The sequence below is a fragment of the Lolium perenne genome, chromosome 2 (assembly GCF_019359855.2).
Source record: "Lolium perenne isolate Kyuss_39 chromosome 2, Kyuss_2.0, whole genome shotgun sequence".
Classification (NCBI taxonomy): domain Eukaryota; kingdom Viridiplantae; phylum Streptophyta; class Magnoliopsida; order Poales; family Poaceae; genus Lolium; species Lolium perenne.
Window position 1 is genome coordinate 205,831,591 of NC_067245.2, and position 21,798 is coordinate 205,853,388.

The window sequence follows — 21,798 nt, forward strand, 5'->3', positions numbered from 1 at the left end:
TCAGACTTGCATGTATCAACGGCCGTTGATTATAAACTTTAAATATATTACTTGCTTCGATTTAACCAAATAAGTATGGGTGTAATATGGAACGGAGGAAGGACCTACACCCTCCATCCCATGAATGTTATCTGAGATTTTTTAAAATTTTAATATATGTATGTGCTATTTTATAGGTACATCTAAATTTTGACAAATCTTAAATATCCTCTATAGAATGGATGGAGTACTACGTTGCATGTACGCATCTAGGGCTGATGTGTATGGCATTGAGCTGGATTGGTATGGCTTTGGCCGCGAGCAAGGAAAAATAGCTTTCGGATAACCAAATTTCGACAATATAGTATAAAATATATAAGTTTAGCGCTACACAGTTCACCAAACTGCAAACTAGCCATATGCCAATACCTAAAATTGAGCTAAGTAATGAAGTCCAAAGAGAGCATGTTCCTAAAACATGAAAAGTGAGAAAAATGAGTTAATTTAAAATTAAAACTAATATACATCCAAATGTATCAAACTTTATTAAAACATTGTGAGAGGGAAGGCCCTATATAGTAATTTTTTTTCTAGACGTAAATGCGTCTCTACCGCGGGAAAGTACCACGTGATCCAAAATTTAAATGATACCACTATACCGCTCCTTAAAATTCTTTTGATTATGAGAACTACAACTAAATAGCTTGCTTGTAATTGTTGTTTACTTTAATACATGTTGCACACGGTTGTATGTCTTATGCATATCGTTTTATGCATATCAAGCTTTACTGCACACAAACCGTTTTGTCCTTGAGATGTCTTTTTAATAATATGGAAACTCTCAAAGGCTACCAAAATATTGTCTCTCCTAGGTACGAAAGTGCTCTGAGTAGTGATGATTGCCTCTGGAAGTAACCCTTTAAACCTCATAGCAAAGCATTTCGAGATCACCTTATATACTAGTATGTTACATAGACTAATAGGCCGGAATTGACTCACCTTTTCTGGATTCTTTACCTTCGCACTACTAGAAAAAAGCCTAGCCGTAGAATGATACCAGTGGCGCACCACTTTTCTAGTGCGCCACTGGTAGGCAAGTTAGTCGTAGCGCATCGGCTCAGGAGTGTGCAACAACAAAATATCTGCCATGGTTCACCCCCACCCAAGCTTACTAGTGAGTGGTGCACATGTATATGGTGCGCCACTGGTAACATCTGCCCAAAATAAATAAAAATATCAAAAAAATAAAATCCTTTGAGATACCCATGTATTATGTCATCTAGTTTTAATGAGAATTAACAAACATGAATTTTAATTTTTTTACAAAATTGCGTCATGTATCGTAAAATGGGATTTCTGGTTGCATACGACCTCCGATGAAAATCATTTTTATGTGAAAACGTATCTACCTATTCGATTTCAACTCCCTTCAGGCGTTTAGACAACTTTTAGATTCCCAAAAATCGAAAAGGAAACATGAATTTCTTCAAGTTTTCGATTTCGAGCAGAAATTTCAAAAAAAAGAAGAAAAAAATAGCAGTGGCGCACCAAGCCATGGGGTGCGCCACTACTAAGTTCCCGCCTTCCAAATTTGAAATGGTCCAGTGCACTTTACCCTTATCCCCTCCCTCCTCCACACAACTTCTCCACTCAGTCCTTCCTCCTCCAACTCTTTCCTCCTCCTCCACTCCAGCCTCCTCTTTCACTCTCTCCTTCTCCAACTCCGGCCCCCTCCTTCTCCTCCTCCAGTTCCGGCCTCCTCATCCTCCTCCACTCCTCCTCCTTCTCTTCCTCATCTTCTCCTTCCTTCCTCTTCTTCAGCTGCAAGTGGAGCTTCACATCACAGAGAACGTAACAAGATGCTTACCAGATCTAAATTTCAAAATTTTACCAGTGGCGCACCAGTTTTTCCCGTAGTGGCGCATCTCGACCATATAGCAGTTGCGCACCTGTACGTTAGCAGTGGCGCACCTGGTGCGCCACTGCTATTTGTTTTACCAATGGCGCAGGTGCGCCACTGCTATTTGTTTTACCAATGACGCACCACTGGTGCGCCACTGCTAAGTGGCGTGATAGCAGTGGTGCTAAGGCTTTTTCTAGTAGATCGGAATCAACACAATTTGTGGTATTATTCCATTCTTGCTGAATTGATCCGGTATTAACCATAGCTAGTACATAATGTACTAGATCGTCACCCAACAAGTTCCAAAACCTTTTATAAAACACAGCGTGCAAACTATTAGGTCATGTAGCCTTTAAATCACCAATACTGAAAAGAGCCTTTTAACATCTTCTAAAAGGAGCAATCAAACTGTCATTCATAGCCAAGTCACTGGAGTGTGGACTGCATCCAGAATGTGTTTATCCCTCCTTCAAATAAGGCGCCTTCGTTTCTTTTTTTCCTTTTTTGCTTTGACCGAGAATTACTCTAAATAAACGCCTTATTTATCAAAACGGAGATAATATTGTTCTTGTCGATAACATTGGCAAAATTTAGAGGATGTTGGCTTTAGAGTAGATTTATACGTCATATTTTATTGGAACGGATGGAGTAGCAATTTATGCATTCCTGGTAATCGGTGTTACTCCTTAATGTGATTTGGCCTTAGTAGCATAGGCAGATCCTAAATCTTTGTAAGCTCTCTAGCTAAACAATTTTTGTGTTTTCCACTTTCATATATATATATGGGATTTACTAGTTCTCAGCTAGCTCAGAACTAACTTCATGCTCAATCAAGTCTTATACCATTTGATTTGAATTATGATTCGTGCTAGTCATGAGTTGCAACTGAGATTTGATGACATTAGTTATCTGAGAACAAAATTAGTTCTTAGTTGATCGAGAAATAGTCACACCCTATATATATATAAACCAAACATGCGTCTATTTTAGAATTGGCGCGACTCGTGTACTAGAAGCTGAAACGCAAGATTGCAACACGCTCCAACAACTGGCAGGCAGCCGTGTCACGTACAAAGGAAATAATGTATCGGTCGATGGGGTCCATGGGGATAGCCATAGACCAGACTTTTTCCTGATTTGTCGAAGGAAAAAATGTGCATGTTCCACCGAGTCACGAGTAAAAAAAACACGGCGCTAGCTAGTGAGATCGACGGACAACGAAAGAGGCCGACCGTGGTGGTGGTCCGAACACGCCACGCCACGCGCGGGTCCTCGTCGACGGCGACACCGGCATGATCATGCATGCGGTGCCGGCGCGTTGCACGGCCTGGCCGGAAGAGCGGAACGGTACGGTGACAGCACGCCCGTTTCCGATCGACCTCACGGCCGGGGACCTTGCATTGCAGCGTTGTGGTACCAATGTGGCTTTGTTTGGAGAGCGCGGCGCTTGGTGATCAGTAACGTCGTCGGTGAGAACACAACACACTTGTCTCATCGAGTGGTGATTGGTGACATGGGATGGGCCTCCTATCCACGGTACGCATTCACGGGCCAACATGCATGTCATATTCAGCTCATCCCAATCGAGTAATCTTTTGACATGGACTCGTGTATACTCCCTCCGTCCACAAATAAGTGAGCGTGCGCGGTTTCCAAGAGATCTTAAATTTTTTTTGTAAAAAATTCCTCATTCCTTCAATCAATCTGCTCATTAATAAAAAAGATGCTTTGATTTAGGCGCTAATAAATGTTGTGCATGCTAGTAACCAATAAAACAACATTGAGAAACCAAAAATAATTAATAAGGGCTGAAATCAAGGCATGCACTAGGGGTCTAAACATAAAAGCCTTGATTCTTTGCATTTGAATCAATAAAAATAATTTTTTGAGTTAATGCATAGTTCTATAAGACCATAGGATGAAAATATCGATTGCCATACAAAATTTCAGCGAAATTTCACTGGCAATCGGCCGAAATATCGGTCACTAGAGTGAAAATCGGATGAAATATCGGCCCTGAGACAGAAAATCGGCCGAAATATCGGTGTCGTGATAAATTAGTCGATATGCTGAAATCTTATCGGTTACCACCCGATTCACGATAAATCGGCCGATAAGTCGGTATCTCGGCCGATTTTTTGAACAATATAGTATATATGTGTTTTGTGTTGGTGTTTTTCCATTCAAATATAAGTTTTGTACCTTCCCCACCGACACCAACGTGTATATTGATGATTGATGAGGAACTGATTAATTATTGTACGGAGTCGATAACTATAATTTTCATAGGCATAGAGAATGTAATTTAAACATTTATTTTATTCGAACATTTTATAAAATATGGAAATTTTGAAAAATTTCACAATTTTCGTTTTTTAAATATTTTAAATCTGATTTTTTTTATTCGAAGATTTTTTTCTTAAAAGCCTAAATTTGTTGAAATCTATGTTTTTTTGCTGAAGCCACGGGGAGAAGCAGTGGCAGCGTGTGGGGATGTGATGCACATTTTTTTTATCTCCCGTCGCAACGGACGGGCATTTGTGCTAGTATACCAAAAAGTCTAGATGTACATTTGTGGACTTAAGGTTAGATGTGCACTTATTTGTGAACTTAAGGTTAGATGTGCACTTATTTGTGAACGGAGGGGAGGGGGTAGTAACGAACAACCCCAAGTTGTAAAGCAGCTGCCATCCCGTATTTTTCGTGATCGAGCAGCGCCGTGAGCGGAGAAGAGCTGGAATCTTTATTCTATCGTGATCAAGAAAGGAGCCCAATGTCCCGTAGGACCAGTGCAGTTTTGCCTGCCGGGCAAAGCGCCACCGCCACCGCCATGCCCATCCACTTTTATGTACTGTACTTCCCTCTCGTCCCTGATGTGATGATGATCTCCACTGGATCCGCCAGCCCGGTAGGCAAGGAACAGCAGCAACACAGAGAGATGATGTGGTTCGCCCTTCGCCGTGCCAAACCCACTCCGGCAACGCACCAGTGTTGGTGGGCAGTGCGTGTGTGATGGATGGCTTTTCCATACACTAGATTTAAATGTGCGTCTTGGCGCACGATCCCGTGAAACTCATACCGATGCACACTTTGTATAAAACTGTCAAAAATTAGGTGGAACTAATAATTCATTTTTAGGTTTTAAAAAGCAAAGTCAATAGGATGATCTTAAGATAAAGCACATGAAATTACAAACGGAGTATAAAATATTTATGTACAACCAGGAAAACAGAAGAATATATTATAGTACGAAACACTCAGATGGACATGTCAAGAACAATAGAAGGAAGGAACAACAAAAGTAACGTCTATATTTGTTGGGCTATCAACAAAAGAAATAATTGTGATGTTGTTTGGTAAAAAAGTTAATGAAATCTGCAAGAGAAATGCCATCGGGACCCTTCTCCCATGTTCGGTTTGGATTTCCATCTATGGATCCTTCTCCCATGTTCAATCTGGGGTTTCCATCTGCTTCAGAGATATTATTGTAGCTACTGAATGTATATACCTGAAATAATAATCATGCACATTGTTAGCAAAAAAGGGAGATTGGCATATTTTTCCACGGAAAATCAAGAGATTAAGTAGTCAAGTCCTACCCTATATCAGTTCAGCTACTCCTTTCCCAACAGACTTTGCAGCCTCCCATAATTACTCTCAAGAATGCCCCCTAACTTGAAGATGACAGATTCTAAGACTGGCTCGATCTTTACAAAAGAAGACCAGAAAATGGATAGAGAAGATCATAAAATGGAGATAGAATAGAATCTTGATACTTGTCTTGCTCAATCTCCAGTTATAGGAGGAGCAGGCGAATAAGAGGCGAAAGGAAGGGACGTGATTGTGGCTAAGGTTTTCACCGCGCTAGCTCTTTTATACGATGCGGAGAAAAAACGGACGGCCGAGATGCACTAAATGAACCTGATCTGACGGGCGTCCACAACCTAAAATCGTTGTGGAGGCACCGTGAGGGTGCACTAAAATGGATTTCTTTGCTATATGCAGTAGTATATCCATATAAATAGGAGAACACGCAACCAATACCCAACATAACGACAATAAAAGAATACACTATAGAGAAATCCAAAGTAACAACCTACAAAAGCTATTGTTGCAAGAAGATGTGGATAAAAAGCAAGAGGTTCCAGCAAAGCTAACATGTAAATTAATAATATCACTTCATGCAAACTACAACAATCATCTTTTTTCAATTACAGTTTAGAATGAGCTTCAAACTATGAGGCGAAGTTCAATATGGAGAGCTACATGCATATATAACTCCATGATTAGTTTCTTTCATAATGTAATACTAAATTTGATGTTTGTAGAGAAACCTATCGATGTGCTCCAATATAACGGAGGTAGCTCAGGGACAGAGAACAACTTAATACTTTTTTTCTTTTACCTCTGTGACTACCCACACCCATAGGTAAATAAGAATGCTCAGGGATGAATCACATCCAGATACTCAGAGACGAACCTCACCCGACATCATGGGCTGCATAAACCAAAGAAAATCTGAAACAAAACATTAAGCACCTAGAGAACAATGTACCGAAAAGAACAACCTGACATTGAACATGAAACAAGCTAGTTTAATCGGTAAGGCGCGGCTTCTCCAACAGGATTAAAAAGAAACAAAAATTGACATGTACTCCCCATATCATGCAGAAAAAAGGATGAGCGGCTTCTAAAAAAATGTAACTATAAATTTTGATACCTGAGACCAACTTTTCAAATCATCTATGATTTTTCTTCCAGATGCGTGTAACAGAAACAATGGTACAATGGTATACGCAAGACTACAGAGATTGTATTAAAATATAAGAACATATAGAAAAATGACGGGAAGGTAAAATAATACTTAAAAATGCTCAATTAGAGGTAGCAAATACTAAATTGAGAGGCCCATGAATTTGATTTAGGCATCAACATTTTTTGTAAGACGAAAATTGCACAAAAGAACATGACTATAGTTTCATCAGTTTATAAAAGTAAATAAGATCCTAGAATAGGCCCCATGAAGTCCTTGCTGATCACAACACCCTCAAAAATAGAGAAATAAGATCTACGGTAACATGAAAAATCATTAGAAAATAGGCACTGGAGCAACAAATATGATAAAACAAAGTACAACCATGCAAATACATGGACTGAATAAAGGTAAATTCTTTGACAGTGAGAAGGTGAGTAGAAAATAAGATTCAGTAAGAAGGTAAGTAGAAAAGGAACGAAGAAACTCACACAAATATGTCAGCAAAAGCACATGACGACTGGGCCCCCACTATTTCTTTAGTAACACATGCATCTTATTTTGTGGCCTGGATGTGAAACCCAATTAACATAGCTACGTGCAGATTTATGTTTCATTTTTCCAAGAGGAATTATTCTACAAATTCGAGAAATGAATGGCTCCAACAAAGCAATTGTGTTTTACCTGTCTACACGGTTGGCTGGTATGCATCCTTCCATTATCGTTCCCTATGGTAATAAACATGTCAAAGAATTTAAACATTAATTCTGGAAGAAAGCAAAAAAGAATAATCAATAGCCTGTGAAACATTTGACCACCTCGTCCACTTTATTTAATAGATAATAAACATGTGAAAAGTTTATCTGAGGATAGATATATTCATGAATTGGTAGGAATGACAATGACCTCTTTATGTAATCGTGCCACAAATAAAATGGATTGTACAGTGTGGGAAGCACAAGTTTGAAGGCACTACGCTTCAGATGCAAAAAAGAAGCTCAAATGCAGATCATTCCGTGTGGAGTTGCTTGTTGCTGGAAAAATGAAGAAATGCGTGAAGCTTCACAGCGTGTACATTATAAGACAGCGTAACATGCTAATGCAAATAAGTAAAGGTACCTTATGTATTTCTATTTATTGTAAGGACATGCAAAGCAGAGTTTGGAGGGAAAATGAGGCTCAAATGCAGACTACTATGTATGCGAATTACTTGTTGATGAAAGTGTAACTTAGCTAAGAAATTTGACAGTGATAATTACTTGCTACTGATAGTGTAACTTAAACTAAGAAGTATGACATTGGATGAGCAGAGAAAAATTCACTGCATTAACTGATATCGCTATACAAGCCTCATTCTCCAAGATTTAATGAGAAAATTCTCTACCTACCATAAGATTTCAGCAGAATGGCATCAATCTAAATATATAGCATTAGACCTTCAAAAAACATAAACAACCGCAAGGGGTCCAAAGCAAGTAAAACAGCCAGGACAAAATCCCCATAACTGCAAGCAAAACACATGGGCAACCAATGTAAACTTCAGTCTGCCTATTGCGCATTGAACAATAGGGTCGATCGAATGCGACAGGTTGTTCATCTTCTTCTATTCTGGCTTAACATTAATCTTCAGGATCTCTTCCGCTGTTATTGTTTTCCTGCAGATCTGGCATGGGGACTACGGCTCTCAACCTTAGGGCATGGAAGTTGCGGTTCCTCCAGCATGTCTTGTATTATGACACTGGCCGGGCTCTTATGGTCTCCATTGAGTCGCTAGCATGGACCCTGACATAACCTGATAAATGCACAATAGTGTGCCGCAATAAGAATTTGAAGAATGCAGCTCTGAAATTACAAAGTGACCCGAATTCTAAGACATACTTACACGCTCATTTAACCAAGCTATTTGTTTATTATTTCAAGACTACCAATACTGAAATGAGAAGCTAGAATTATTTTAGGTGGCTCTTAGCCTCTAACTTAATTCTCTATGAGGCATAGGACCTAACAAATAACTGGCTTGTCTCTAAAGTTTGTAGATAGTTTTCTGTTAAAGATATGTACTACCGTCGGTTATATAAATAATAAGTAGTGTCTTTCTCCCGTGGTAAAAGAACTATGATATATCCAAATAGAATTCAATGCTAGTATCTGAGACCATTGGGAGCTAAAAGCACAAAGTTTAGTAGGCCTGTGACAGGCCTAATAAATTTTAGTGGACAGCAGCTAGAAACCGCTACTTGGATTGGATGGCTAAAAGGTTAGCAAGCCCCACTGCAAATATGTGAGATACCAATGCTTAAATTCCACAAACTAAATCGAGAGGTTAAACTTGTGCAGGCCACACATTTTAAAACAAAGTGGTCTATTTTTTTTATCAAGTCAGCTTCACGTTGGTTACTTTAAACACTATGTTTATGTCTCCAAAATTTAAATTTTTGGTTTCAACCCTGATAAGTTTGAGTGACAACCAAATTTGCTACCCCATTTGGAACAAAGGAAAAAATCACATTAATGCCACAGATGGGAGAGAAGCCATACCATAACATGATTTTTCTCTGAATATTATCTTCATACTTCTCAAAGAAAACAATATCAGAGCGTTCTACATTCAGCTCCTCCGTCCTCCATGCAATGAACAATGTTGAATCACCTCAAGGTAGGAATAAAAACAAAGAAGTGTAAGATTACGACATATATATCATCAGCTCTCCGTCTAGAAGCATAACTTGCTTTTTTGCAATAATAGAGACAAATCAGAAGGAAACAACAGAATACGGAGTATCGTCCATCTATGGTAAGGCAGTTCAAGAAGTCTAGTTACACACAAAATTACTCGTACAATGCACAAGCCTCCAAGATATTGCAAGACTGAAATAAAAACAAAAGGTAATTTATGTTGATCTATAAGTACTCAACTCTTTGTTCTCCGAACCACTCCAGATCCTTTTTAACGCTAGCTGAATGTTCCAACCCACTTTTCCTGAAGTAAACATCGGAATGAACAACATATATTAATAATATTTAGGTATCCGCAAAGCTTTGCGTTTTCGGGTATCAATTCTCTTTTCTAGCAATGCATCGAAACGCAAAGCTTTTGCGTTTTCGTGAAAAAAAATATTCAGGTATCTGTTGCATTTTCTATTGTACTAATATAAGAAGCTAATTACAGGAAGATTTGTTGTCTAGAGCACATAAAGAGGAGAGGAATACCAACACCAGTGGGTCGAGGGAGGGAGATGCTAGGGGGAGCACGAGTTGATCCACCATAATCCACAATAGGTTTCCCGGTGACTCTGTTTTGGGTCACAGAAGAGAAGGCACCACCAGCTGGCAAACCATCACCAGGGGAGTCATGGGCACAGATGAACCTACTCCTAATGATTAGATATTAGACTGTCATGCAACTAATATGAGAAAGAAAATGCGGTCTCTGTAAGGCCAAATACAACTCAGGCACCAATAATTCATAGAAGTTGCATAATAGTGATACCGCCCTCATGACTGAGCAGGGGCAGACATCAACTATCAATATGAGCATGGTAAGGAATAGACATAATCTTTAAAGGAAGTAAATAGGAAGCGTAAAAAGAAATGAAAGCATACTTGAGTTTATTATTTCAATCGAGATGTTTACACATCTGCTCAACACTTTCCTGTCCAAACCTGGACTATGCATGCTGCTATATCACTTTTATGGTTCAGTTTGGGCAAATATGTGTTGGTATAAAACATTAGAAACCACTTGACCAACCTATGAAAAGCAGATTGTTGTTAATCAAATTTCCTACACATTCTCATGAACAAAAGAAGTATTAGATATAAATGTACTGGAGGCCAACAAACCTACAAAGTAGAAAATTATCAAATATCTTCAAGCCCATCTAGCCCCTGACGCCATTATCATCCTAAGATGGGCTTGTGACAACGGCATAATCCTTGTCAGCGAGGCGACAAAACAGGGTATAATCCCTCACACATTTACCAACTAACCTTAACTGTCTGAATATTCTGCAGTGGAAAACATTCAGTGTCCAAAATATTTGAGCCACTCCATTCATGTGATTTTCCAATTGTGTGCTTGGAGTCACCACCTGAACTTTGTGCTCAATTAATTTCTAGGTTGAACAATTAGCAGGCACCAAAAATTCAGTCAAAAAAACAACGTAAGTGTAAAAGCAAATGTAGTCAAATAGAAACCTGAATATTTATTGAATGCAAGAACCTCTACATGTCTGCTCAGTCTAAATATCAAAAGTGTGAACAGCAGGCCTGGATTTTTGTTGACAACAGGGTGGAGAAGGGCTGGTGGCTGCTCACCTTGGCTCGTCATCATCAGGTACAAGAAAAGGGTGGCTGAAACGCCCAGCTCATGATGTCTTCTGCTAGGGATTTCGTCCTTAATTTTTTCTTGCATCTCCTACACTACACTGCACTAAATCAAGGCAAGCACGAATCAAATAGAGCAAACCTAGACAAAGAAATTGGGGACTTACCAACGAATTAATCCTGCCGCAGTTCCATCGGCGTCATCCGAGCTCATGGAGAGGGACGAACAGGAGGAGGGCAGCGGGGCGGACCACAACAGCGGGGGACAGGTTGACCGAACCAACACCATGGATGCCCCTCTCTGATCCGTGCTCCTCTTGTGCTGCATCGAGGAAGATGGCGACGTCGCCGGTGCCGAGCATAGCAGGATCGTGCGCTCGTCGGGCTGAGCGGGAAGTAGAAGACGAGGTCGCCGATGCGCGGGACGGTGATGAGCGGGCCGGCGCAGGCGTGTTAGAGCTTGTCGAAGAGGGGATCCCCAGCTGCTCGGAAACCAACACGAGAACGTCAGACACGGGAAGGATAAGGAGAACAACAAATAGGTTGAAAGCAGCAAGGGAGAAGGTCCGTGTTGACCAGATCCGGAGGCGCGCATACCTACAGAGGGGGTCTGCGGCGGCGCCATGGAGGCGGCAGGCATCCCTGCGGCTTCTTCGTGGGCGGCGGCGGGGCAGAAACCCTAGCGGGAGCCTACGAAGACGCAGCTGCTCGTCTTTGGGTCATCGGAGAGCAGGCGGGCGACGGCGGCTCGACGGAGAGGAGGCCGGCGCGGCGGGGAGTGAGACCTGGGGAGGCGGCGGCGAACGAGGAGAATGGGGAGAAGAAAACGAGGGTGCTTGGAGGAGCGAAACACGAATGGCTAGGGTTCTGGAACACGGGCTGCAATTTTGTCTCACCTGATCGACGCGCGAGGAAATACCCAATTTACCCCTACGGATGGAGATCTTTTCCAACCGAACCAAAGCCCACCCGGAGTCACTGACGACCGGACCCGAACGAAGATGGGACCCACGTGCAGACGGGGCGGGTAACAGACGGCCGTTTCATGAGGTTATCTAGTGTGAGGACTCCGCGGGAAATCGGCCACGCGCCTGTGGAGAGCCAATCTGGCCAGGAATCAACGGCTGAGATGCGCTGTTGGGTTGATCCAATGGCCCAGAAGTGCTAAACTCTGTGAGTCCCCCTATGGGGGGCATCGTTTATACCTTTAGACTAGATTTAATTGTGCGCCTTGGCGCACGATCCCGTGAAAATCGTACTAATATACGTTTTTTAAAACAACGGTAAAATTCAGTTGAAAAAATATTGATTTTTTTATGTTTTACAAAAAAATATCAAACGCTTATATACAATTAGAAAAATAGGGAAATATATTACAATAACTAACACTCTAGTACATAACCTGTCTATAGACGGTGCATTGGAACTATAATAGTTAAGAAATTTAGTACTCACTCTGCCCCAAAGATAGATATTATCTTGGTTTGCACGTATCTATACACGTTTCCAAGTCACTTAATTTAGGATGAGAAGGTATAATAATTGATTTTTTCAAGGCAATTATCCATACCCATTCGATCGGTTACAGCGTTGGTAGACCGGCCCAGTTTAGTTGTTTGGTTCGTAGGCTACTTTTCAATTCTGACCGCTTCCCTATTTTTTTCTCATATAAATAGTGTCCTATCTACTTCCTTTTTCATAAAAATAAATATATCTGACTGAAGCAATGAAAAAGAAGAGAGAAGAAGCAAGCGGTCTAAAAGAGTGACAGCACCTCTCTCAAAAAAAAAGAGACAGCAGAAGGTAAAGCGATAGAGAAGAAGGGGACGGGCTCCAATCTGTCGGTCTGTACTGTGTGTGTGCAGTGATGGGGCTATGCCGCCGATCCAGATCGAGAAGAAGGTCGTGTAGGTAGGCTGCAGAGAAGATGGTCCATTCCGTTGGCATGCGCGGTGATGGGGCTCTGACACTGGTCAAGATCCATCACTTGGGCACTGATCTTATCAGTGAGTCTGGATGAAGAGGAGCTGGTCAGCGGCATGCAGTCGCAGGGGACGGAGAGCCACATGGGGTGAATTGAGCTGATTTGCTTTCAACTGGTATTTTCCCTTCTCTTGAGTTACTAAAAGCGAATTTCCTTTGCATATGCGAGCTGATCTCTGAATTCTTTTTCTTAGTTAAAGGGAGTACTTCGATGTCTTAATTTTATTTCTGGTTTGCTTAATATACTGAGTTTTGTCACATGAATAAGCTAAAATTTTCCTTTTCTCTGTGGCCACATGAATAAACTAAAAGGGAAAAAGCAAAAAAAAAAAATACAGAGACCATGGCCCATTACTAAGTGAACTGGTTATAGGGATCACAAATGGTTCAAAGACAGATAAGATATGGGATAGTATTCGGTGCTACACAAAGCAACACAAATCATAGAAAAGAAACTATTGGTTGTGCCATAACATAAAACCAGCTGGTAACAGAAAGCATCACAAATATAGCAGTGATGCAAATTATGCAATCGTCTCTAATGCACCAACTACTGTAGGTTGCTTAAGCGATGAATATTTGTAGCTGAAATTTGCAGATATCTTAGTTAATTCCCTGGGTATAGCCCTGCTTCTGCAATGGAGCTCAAATAATTAGACCTTATTTTGTGCAAACCAATAAAAATAAGTGCATTACCACTTGAAAAAAATAATTAGTGCATTGGGTAACTCATAAGAACTCGCCACATAAAGAAAACACACCATCTAGAATTGCATCAGCTGGCACAACCACGTCAAGTAGTGGACATTTATATTTAACATCCAGAGAGAGGTTTGGGTCAAATCCATAAGATACAACGGGAGCATTTTGATGTGCACCAGAGCTGGTATGGCTTCAATGGAAACACACCATGTATATGTGAACTAACACATCTAGAAGCGACCAATCATCTCAAATGCTGATGGATAATGGACACTGAAAAACAAAACAATGCAAGTGAATATTAACTGATAGAACATAGAAAGTGAAAATAGAATAATATGGAAGGGAGAAATCTATGTATTAACCAAAGCATCTAGAGATGACCAAGCACCTCTCAGTACACAATATTTCTTGTCTCCGTGGTCGGTACCCAAGACTCATCAAGTGCAATTACTTGGAAAACACCGCGGTAACCACGGGCCCCCATAGCATATTGTGTCTGCGCTATCATCGAATACAGTACTACACACGCTACACATGCTTGAAATTTTAATCAGCATCTAGTACAACTCACCTAACAATGGATGGAAAGAAAATCCTTCATCAGCTAGCAATAGTTCTACAGTGGCAGCAAAGAAATCTCCCTGAATAGATGCGTTGTAAGGGTAACATGAAAAATTCCAATGAAAATATTGCTCCTATACAAAACCCCATTTGCGCCTATAGTATTTGACGAACTGCTTTAGACTGAAGAGGATCAAATCTCCCTGAATAGATGCGTTGTAAGGGTACCATGAAAAATTCCAATGAAAATATTGCTCCTATACAAAACCCCATTTGCAGCTATAGTATTTGACGAACTGCTTTAGACTGAATAGGATCTTAATATTCCATACAATGATTTGAGGAAGAACAGAGTAAATGTAAGCTATTTGTTCCAGCCGTGGGATCGTAGACCTGCGAGAAGAATATGAGAGAAACCCAAACCATATTTTCCAATGCACCAAATAGTATTTCTGCAATTTGATGGCCGAGAATCGACTAATTGTGGAGCAGGTATTTCTGGCAAATTTGACCTTATTGTATATTCCAAAACTGCAAAAAGAAGGAAATGTATTAAAAAAGGAAACCATTATGATTGTTGGATCTGGCTATAGCAGCTACAGTAGAGTGGTTTAGCAAACATCAAAACACAAAAATAAATTGATGTAAATATATCTTCTCTAGACATACGTAACAAAGCACCAATGTCAACTCACTGACAATACATATCATGTAAATAAGAAATGTTTTCAAAAAAGCAAAAGCAGTACCAAATATGAATCTTTGTGTGCATGCTAGGAAAGAAAAAAATGACAAAGGCCCGTGCCTGGCTGTAGTAATGGCATGCATGCTCTTATCAGATCAATTTTAGAACCAAAGATAGATGCAGGTAACAACATAGCAGGCAAGATGACTGAGGCTAATTACTCCAAAGACACCTGCGATACTGAAGTCAATTACTCCAAAGACACACCTCCGAATCTTGTGCCTCTATAGTAGTATATGATTAGACTTGTGCTAGATGTTTATTAGGGAGTGGAAAAACAAACAATTACATGGCTACCTTCTGGTTTATTATGGCCTGCAATTTGTGTTCTCTTGAGACAAACTTTACTGTGGAATAGATTTATTAACAGAATTCAAGTCTCTGAATTCAGCCCTTCATTCTAGTGTTGAACCGTAGAATTTCCATGGGTACAACTTTCCGTTGCTGATTTACAAAAACCTATGCAATTGGTTTGTGCAGGTCTGTTCTGTTCATACAAAAAGGATCAACATCGAGGGGCTGGAGGTAATATATTTTGCCATAATCGAGTTTACATATCTAATATTACACAATTAACATAATTAAATACCTTGATTGAAAATGCAGACGACTTGGGGATTATTTTCATATCTGGCAAGATTATTTTAAAGGAAGTTATTAAAAAACTTAGTGGAAGTAGATTAGCTGTTAGGACTAAATGTAGCTACTAAATGTTTTTATTTATGGATCAAGGTATCAGTGCAATGCAAAAGGATATGGCAACTGTTAGGAACATGAAAGAGAGACAATCAGAAAGAATTCAATAGTTGGAAAATGGTTGGACCATGTTATTGCAAGCTATAGAATTTATGCAGGAAGCTGTCTAAGGTATGCATGGAGCTGCCCCTGTTATGTTTCTTAAATACAATTGTTCTAAAAATATTAACTAATTTCAAATAGATCAAACTTTGTTAAAATCTAAATATATATCATCTATGAAAGAATCCCATCAATTGCTAAACCGTTTAATGTACGCATATCTCGCTTAACTGTTGCAGGAGACATTTAGTACATTTCTTCTTCAGCCTATTCATCTATTGTAGTTATAATCCTTCAGGCTGATGTTCATGTGGGTAAAAATAGATTAGTAATACCAATCCAGTTTTAAAGTTGAAAACAGTACTATGAAGACAAAAAACAAATTATTATCCAAACTATCCTAAAGTACCAATAAATGTGTAAAAATCTCAACACAGAATCCAGAAAACAACTCAGCCTCAACGGCCATCCTTTTTCACTCGGGAGTCTTCATTTTAGTAGCAGTGTAGATTTAAATGTAAAATGGTTTGATTTTCTATCAACATAAAAACACGCCCATCCTTTTTCACCCATGAGTCTTCACTTCAGTAGCCGTGTAGATCTAATATATCATTGTCTGAAGCTAGGAAACAGCCAATAGGACCCAAGCTAAAAACAGAAGGTACAAACGCTCCCCAAGAGAAAGATGGTGTGAGGCAAGGAGAGGTGTTATTTAAGGCTCAATATACTACTTGGACAACCAAAGCGACAAATCTAGTGCAAACCAAGTAGATTATTTTCTAAAAAAGATGAGCACATTGCTTTCTTATATAAATTAGGACACTTAATAGGTTAGGAAAAAAAAATCCATAAAACGATCGGGGCACCGTAAAGGTCCAAGGAAGCTTACCTTTAACATGGAAATAATAACGTAAGAAGAGCATTTTAGCAAATATACACTTTAATTATTTTATTTTTTCATACTCCGATCATAGGCAAACGCATAGCCTGATTTGATATGATGAAGATATTAATTAAGCTTCAAGTTATAGACTAACAACAATGTCGGGGAAGGATAGACACATGGAGGTATAAGGCAAAGAAAGGCAACTACCTGGGTAACACCCCCTGAAACATCAGAAGCGAAGCTTACTCTCAATCCGAAATATATACATAGAACTATGCCAAGAAAGGGGAAAGAATATAGCACCTGGCATGTCGGCGCTTAGTCATGTTAGAACCAGTAACAACACCGACAGGCTCCTCCGAAAAAATCTTGAGATATATGTAGACACGTACAGAAAATTAATTTTAGACCGGATCATATCGGCTTATAGAGACGATAGCTGCGGACAAGTATTGCTGCAGGTTACCTTTTTCATCCTTCAGTTTATTCTGAAATGGGGCATTCTTAGGAAGGAGCGTTGATTAAAATGAAGCTGGATGTCCATACCTTTTTCATCCTTCATACTATTAGCAAATATTTAATTAAAAAATGCAACACATGCAAATGGTAGAAACTCTGAAAGGCAAGCATATGCATTTGTTTGACATCATAATCATGGCCATACAGAAATAAAAATTATTCTTTATGTCCTCTCAAGCTGGACTTAAGGCATTAAGCGTGTACACATTCTTCTACTTTACCTTGGAAAACCCAAGTTCAGATGTTCAAAACGAAATAAGAAAATATCATAAGGTGGCTCGTAAGATTATTCATGAAGATACAAACAATGTACAACGAAGAATCTTCACCACATGGATCATAAGAGACACTTGCTCGCAAGATATATATGAGCAAATCTTAATTCATATGCTCTCTCCTAGTTTTGTTCAAGAATGAAATACACAATTTTGACAAGACATATTAGAGATCAGGAACAGATACATATATCCAAGGTAGAAAAAACACTATTTTAGTAGCATATATGCCCCAGACCTGATAATCTCCAAATTCATTTAAAAAAATATGTGTAATAATGTCACCATTTAAACTATATAAATGATGGCAGTGCAAAACAATCTGCAAAAAAATGCCTCCTAGCATAGCAACAACTTGTAGACCAACAAAATATCGAACCAGCAATTCATTATCCATCGGCCTCTCCGACAAGTTAGAGATGGTGGAACAAACGACGCTGGGAGGGAGAACCTGAAAAAAGAATACATGAAACACGTAAATTAAACAGAAGAGAAGTATCAGTGCAACAACCAGAGAGTAGAGAGTATCTACAAAGACCAGGTGGAACAAACAATATGAGAAATCTACGGGAGGAAGAACTGGAAAAATCAAAACATTTACTACAAGGGGCTCATGTTGTATATGCAACCAATAGATAGACACACCTACAGCGAGAACACACCGAGTCCACAGCACACACCCAAGTCAAATCCAAAGCAATGAATTTTAAAGTCACCCTCACTTCTTTGGACTGAATCGATGGAGGGCTCTGATTCTCTTGCTCCGCCTCTTCCTCTCGGCTGTCACCAGCAGCGGAACATCTCGGTCGTCGACGAAGGGGAGAAATGCATTAGGGGGAGAAACACCATGATACTTATTATTTTCCTAACCAGCTAGCCCTAAATCAGAACATCTTTTCAATGAAGTGGAAATGTAAGCCACCATCCAGCTAAAATTATTACCCCTTGAATCAACCGAGACAAGCTTTACATAGCACAAATATAAATACCTCCCAAATCAGCTTTCTTGGTAGCTAGCTTCAGTCATTGTTATTCAGGGTAAATCCAACTAAATCAATTATGCACGTAATAAGAAAATCGGGTCTTTTGTCATGGTGGTGCACTATATATGTCAAGGGAAATTAACCTGAGAACTTCATTAAGTATTATGTGTGCTTGTTTCTCAAACAAACAAAACATAAAATGCTAATGCTAACTAATGGTGCGTTTTCAGTAAGGGGAAAAAAATAAAGTAAACCTTATTCAAGGAAGTACCATGTCAAACGATGAAAATCATTTATCTTAATAGGTCAATTGCGCACACGAGTGCAAAATTTTTTAAGCTGAACTAATTGCATGTCAAAATAAGAAAGAGAGAAGGAGACACACGTGTAACAGAATTTTCAAAGTAAAATGATTACTGAAGTGCTAAAGTAAATTAACTGGACAGCAACCTTTTTTTTTTAGATCAACTGGACAGCAACCTAGTTGAGATAAACGATGCATATTCATCCAAAGCTCAAATAATCAAACAAGAGAATAAGTAGAGGTGTGCATTGATCATCCACTGTACTCACCCAAGGACATGGGAGAAGAGTAGGTAGCTCGAGGCGAGAATTTGTGGTGCCACTGTCCTAACCACGCCACCACGAAGCCAACCTTACAAGAATGCTCCTTGTATAAAAAATCTCGGCTAAGATGGATTGTTCATTTGTTCATGTAGGATCGATCTGCTACCATACAAAATGAATTAAGGTAGATGGTCACACACTTTGTAAAGTTTCTCTGTGATGGATCATCATATTCCTGATACCAACTTTGAAGTGCCAAGAAGAAAATATCAAAGCAAAATACAAAAAATAGATCCTTCGTGGGTAGGATATAGCTCCAGATCAACTACTATATATGACATGGTGGTTGCTTGTTCTCTCATTACTCTACATCCTTATTGTTTGAGTCCTCTGCAAATGCAGTAAAACCAATCATGTGTTGTGACCATAAATAGCAGTTACTATAATTTAATCAGTGAAGTAAATGGAACCATATGCTCACCCAACCTTGTTCAGGTTGCAGTGACTAAGCTCGGTGATGAATCCTCCAGTGTGTTGTCTCAGGTTCCAACCACGAAGAAGAAACCAAGTTCTCACCACAACAACAAATTTCACTTAGACCCAATGTGTTAGCTGCTGCCACAAAATACTGTATAAATTGGTTCTTCAAGTAATTGGTGGAGAGAAGAAAAGTCACGAGAAACAATTAACAGAGTGATAAATTTAGAAGTCCAACCTGCAACAAAGAAAAATCCCAAATCGACTCTACTGCTCTGCGAGCGGACGTGATTGCTAAGAATTCCACCCTTGTCCTACTATTCTTGAACCCATTGTTTAGCCAGTCATGAATGAAGTCGATCTCCACGAAGAAGATGAAAACGAACCTTCCTCCTCCACCACCGAACAGCCGCCACAAAGTCGTGCATACACACACACACACACACATCAAGTTTTCTACTCCGAAATTAATGAAACTGAAGCTAACAAAATCAAGATGACATGTCCATTCATCACAACACACACGCTGATTGCACACGTATTACCTTCCTTGAATATGTAGTCAGCCAGCGTTGCGAACGTCGGTCAATGAGCACGCACTACCGCTCCATGGTGCGAGCCAACCAAAATCAGCCAATGTTGTATCATGGAGACCAAGTGACTTCGAGATCACCTAATCTGTAAAAGAAGTGAGAATGCAGACATTTAAGATCAACAATTATACACAATTCCTAATAAACTGTGATCATTTCCGGAACTGCCATGCATCCATAGGATAGCAGATTGGGACTGAATCTAACCACGGCAAATCAGTAAAACAAGAAAGCACAGGAGTAAAACAAGGGCTAGTTCTGCTGTTATCCATGATGAACAACTGAACAAGACTAAAAACATCCATGGCCTCCATGAAGTGGGTTCTTTACTCCTCACTGCATACAACTAATACAACAGCTAGTATCAACTACTAATCAAGTTATCGGTGTACAAGTATAAATCAAAATTGACCCAACAGAGAAAACCCGATGAAACAATTTGAACAAAAATTGATCCACATCAATGAACACACTGCTTCTCAAGTGCTAGCATATTCCACATGATACACCTTTTTTTTTGCAAGAGTAGAGGAAGGAGGAGGAGGATAGGGGCCTAACCTACAGTAGCTAGTCGTGGAGGTGGTCGGCGCCAGGTGCTCGGGGACTGGCAGTAGCTCTCGGAGACGCCAGGATCAACAGCTCAGGTAGGGGCTGTAGAACAAGGCGCCGGCAAACTCCGTAGCTGTGCTGCCGTCCAGGGGCGAGGACCTTCACCTCCAATCGCCAGTCACTGCAGGGCTGCAGGGCCATCCAGGGGCGAGGTCCTTCACCTCCAATCGCCAGACTCCTGGCGATTGTGCCTTTCATCGAGGTTGCGTCATAGGGGAAGAGCAGCGGAGTGGTGAGGTCCTTCACCTCGAATCGCCGGTCGCTGCAGGGGACGACGAGGTTTGCGGCCGGCGGCAGGTGCTGCCGTCCATCGAGGCAAGAGCAGCAGATGGGCGAGGTCGTTCACCTCGAATCGCCGGTCGCTGCAGGCGGCGATCCCCTCACCGTGGATCCGGTCCAGCGTGGGGCGGAGTAACTCCCGGCGATAGCGAGACGGCGCTGCTCCGTCTGGGTGGAGCCAGACGGCGCTGCTGCAGGGGATGGTGAGGAGGCAGCGCGAGCGGCGGTGGCGGCTGAGCGATGTGGGGGGTTCGGGGAGGAGACGAACAGGGAGAGGATAGGGTTGTCGCTCGATTGGGTTGGCTGAGGAGAGATATTTTGGACCCGAACCGGCCCAATCCAGTCGTGACACGTGGCCCAGCTGGGTGGAGGCAAAGCGAGCCAGCGGCCAATCCCTAAGCGCGAGTGCCTACCGTGGATAGTCTCAGAGGCCCCCTATGGGGGGCATCGTTTATACCTTTAGATGCCCTGCTTGAGCAGGCACTGCAAATCTTGTGTCAACATAAACATGGTCTGGAGCCGCACAATCAGGCTACCGCGCCATTCCCGGACGTCAGCGGTACATGCATGCAGCACTGCTCATGGCAGAACGAAGTCATGCGACCGTGCGTATGTACCTCGTCTCAGCGGAGCGACCCATAGTGACCAGTTGGTCTGCAGCAATGCAGCGGCCGTCCGTATGGTTCTCGCACAGGCCCGCTTGACAGCGGCACAAATGTTTCGTTTCCAGCGTAGTATAACTTACGGACGGCACGCTGCAGTTTTTCAGAGCCGCGTTAATGCCGCGTCTCGACTTTCGCGAGCGTGCGCTGGTGGGCAGCATCGAAGTGGCAGGATATTGAAAGCGAGATGGCGTC

The 21,798-nt window shown here is 40.9% G+C and overlaps 3 long non-coding RNA genes across 34 annotated transcripts; 1 reads left to right on the forward strand and 2 right to left on the reverse strand.

The window, feature by feature from the left end:
- Positions 1 to 5,050: 5,050 nt before the first annotated feature.
- Positions 5,051 to 11,826, reverse strand: LOC127321110 (uncharacterized). Of its 20 annotated transcripts, none has more exons than XR_007863874.2 (9): positions 11,559 to 11,826; positions 11,129 to 11,443; positions 10,953 to 11,052; positions 9,846 to 10,009; positions 9,174 to 9,615; positions 7,542 to 8,427; positions 7,320 to 7,363; positions 6,288 to 7,203; positions 5,051 to 5,390 (listed from the first exon to the last, which is right to left on the reverse strand). It is a non-coding gene; the product is annotated as an uncharacterized lncRNA (long non-coding RNA). The 20 variants fall into 20 exon arrangements; XR_007863875.2 differs by having other exon boundaries at positions 6,288 to 6,380; positions 7,127 to 7,203; positions 7,320 to 8,427; positions 11,559 to 11,825; XR_007863876.2 differs by having other exon boundaries at positions 6,288 to 6,400; positions 7,127 to 7,203; positions 7,320 to 8,427; positions 11,559 to 11,825.
- Positions 11,827 to 12,726: 900 nt separating this feature from the next.
- On the forward strand, positions 12,727 to 15,668 carry LOC127321098 (uncharacterized). Its single transcript, XR_011752305.1, has 3 exons — positions 12,727 to 13,060; positions 15,436 to 15,480; positions 15,562 to 15,668. It is a non-coding gene; the product is annotated as an uncharacterized lncRNA (long non-coding RNA).
- LOC127321097 (uncharacterized) lies at positions 13,308 to 21,392 on the reverse strand. Of its 13 annotated transcripts, XR_011752302.1 has the most exons (7): positions 20,612 to 21,384; positions 19,470 to 20,138; positions 18,990 to 19,373; positions 17,106 to 17,884; positions 16,943 to 17,007; positions 16,847 to 16,860; positions 13,692 to 16,740 (listed from the first exon to the last, which is right to left on the reverse strand). It is a non-coding gene; the product is annotated as an uncharacterized lncRNA (long non-coding RNA). The 13 variants fall into 13 exon arrangements; XR_011752292.1 differs by adding an exon at positions 13,308 to 13,577 and having other exon boundaries at positions 13,706 to 17,007; positions 20,612 to 21,392; XR_011752297.1 differs by having other exon boundaries at positions 13,692 to 14,741; positions 15,253 to 17,007; positions 20,612 to 21,392.
- Between the last annotated feature and the right edge of the window lie 406 nt (positions 21,393 to 21,798).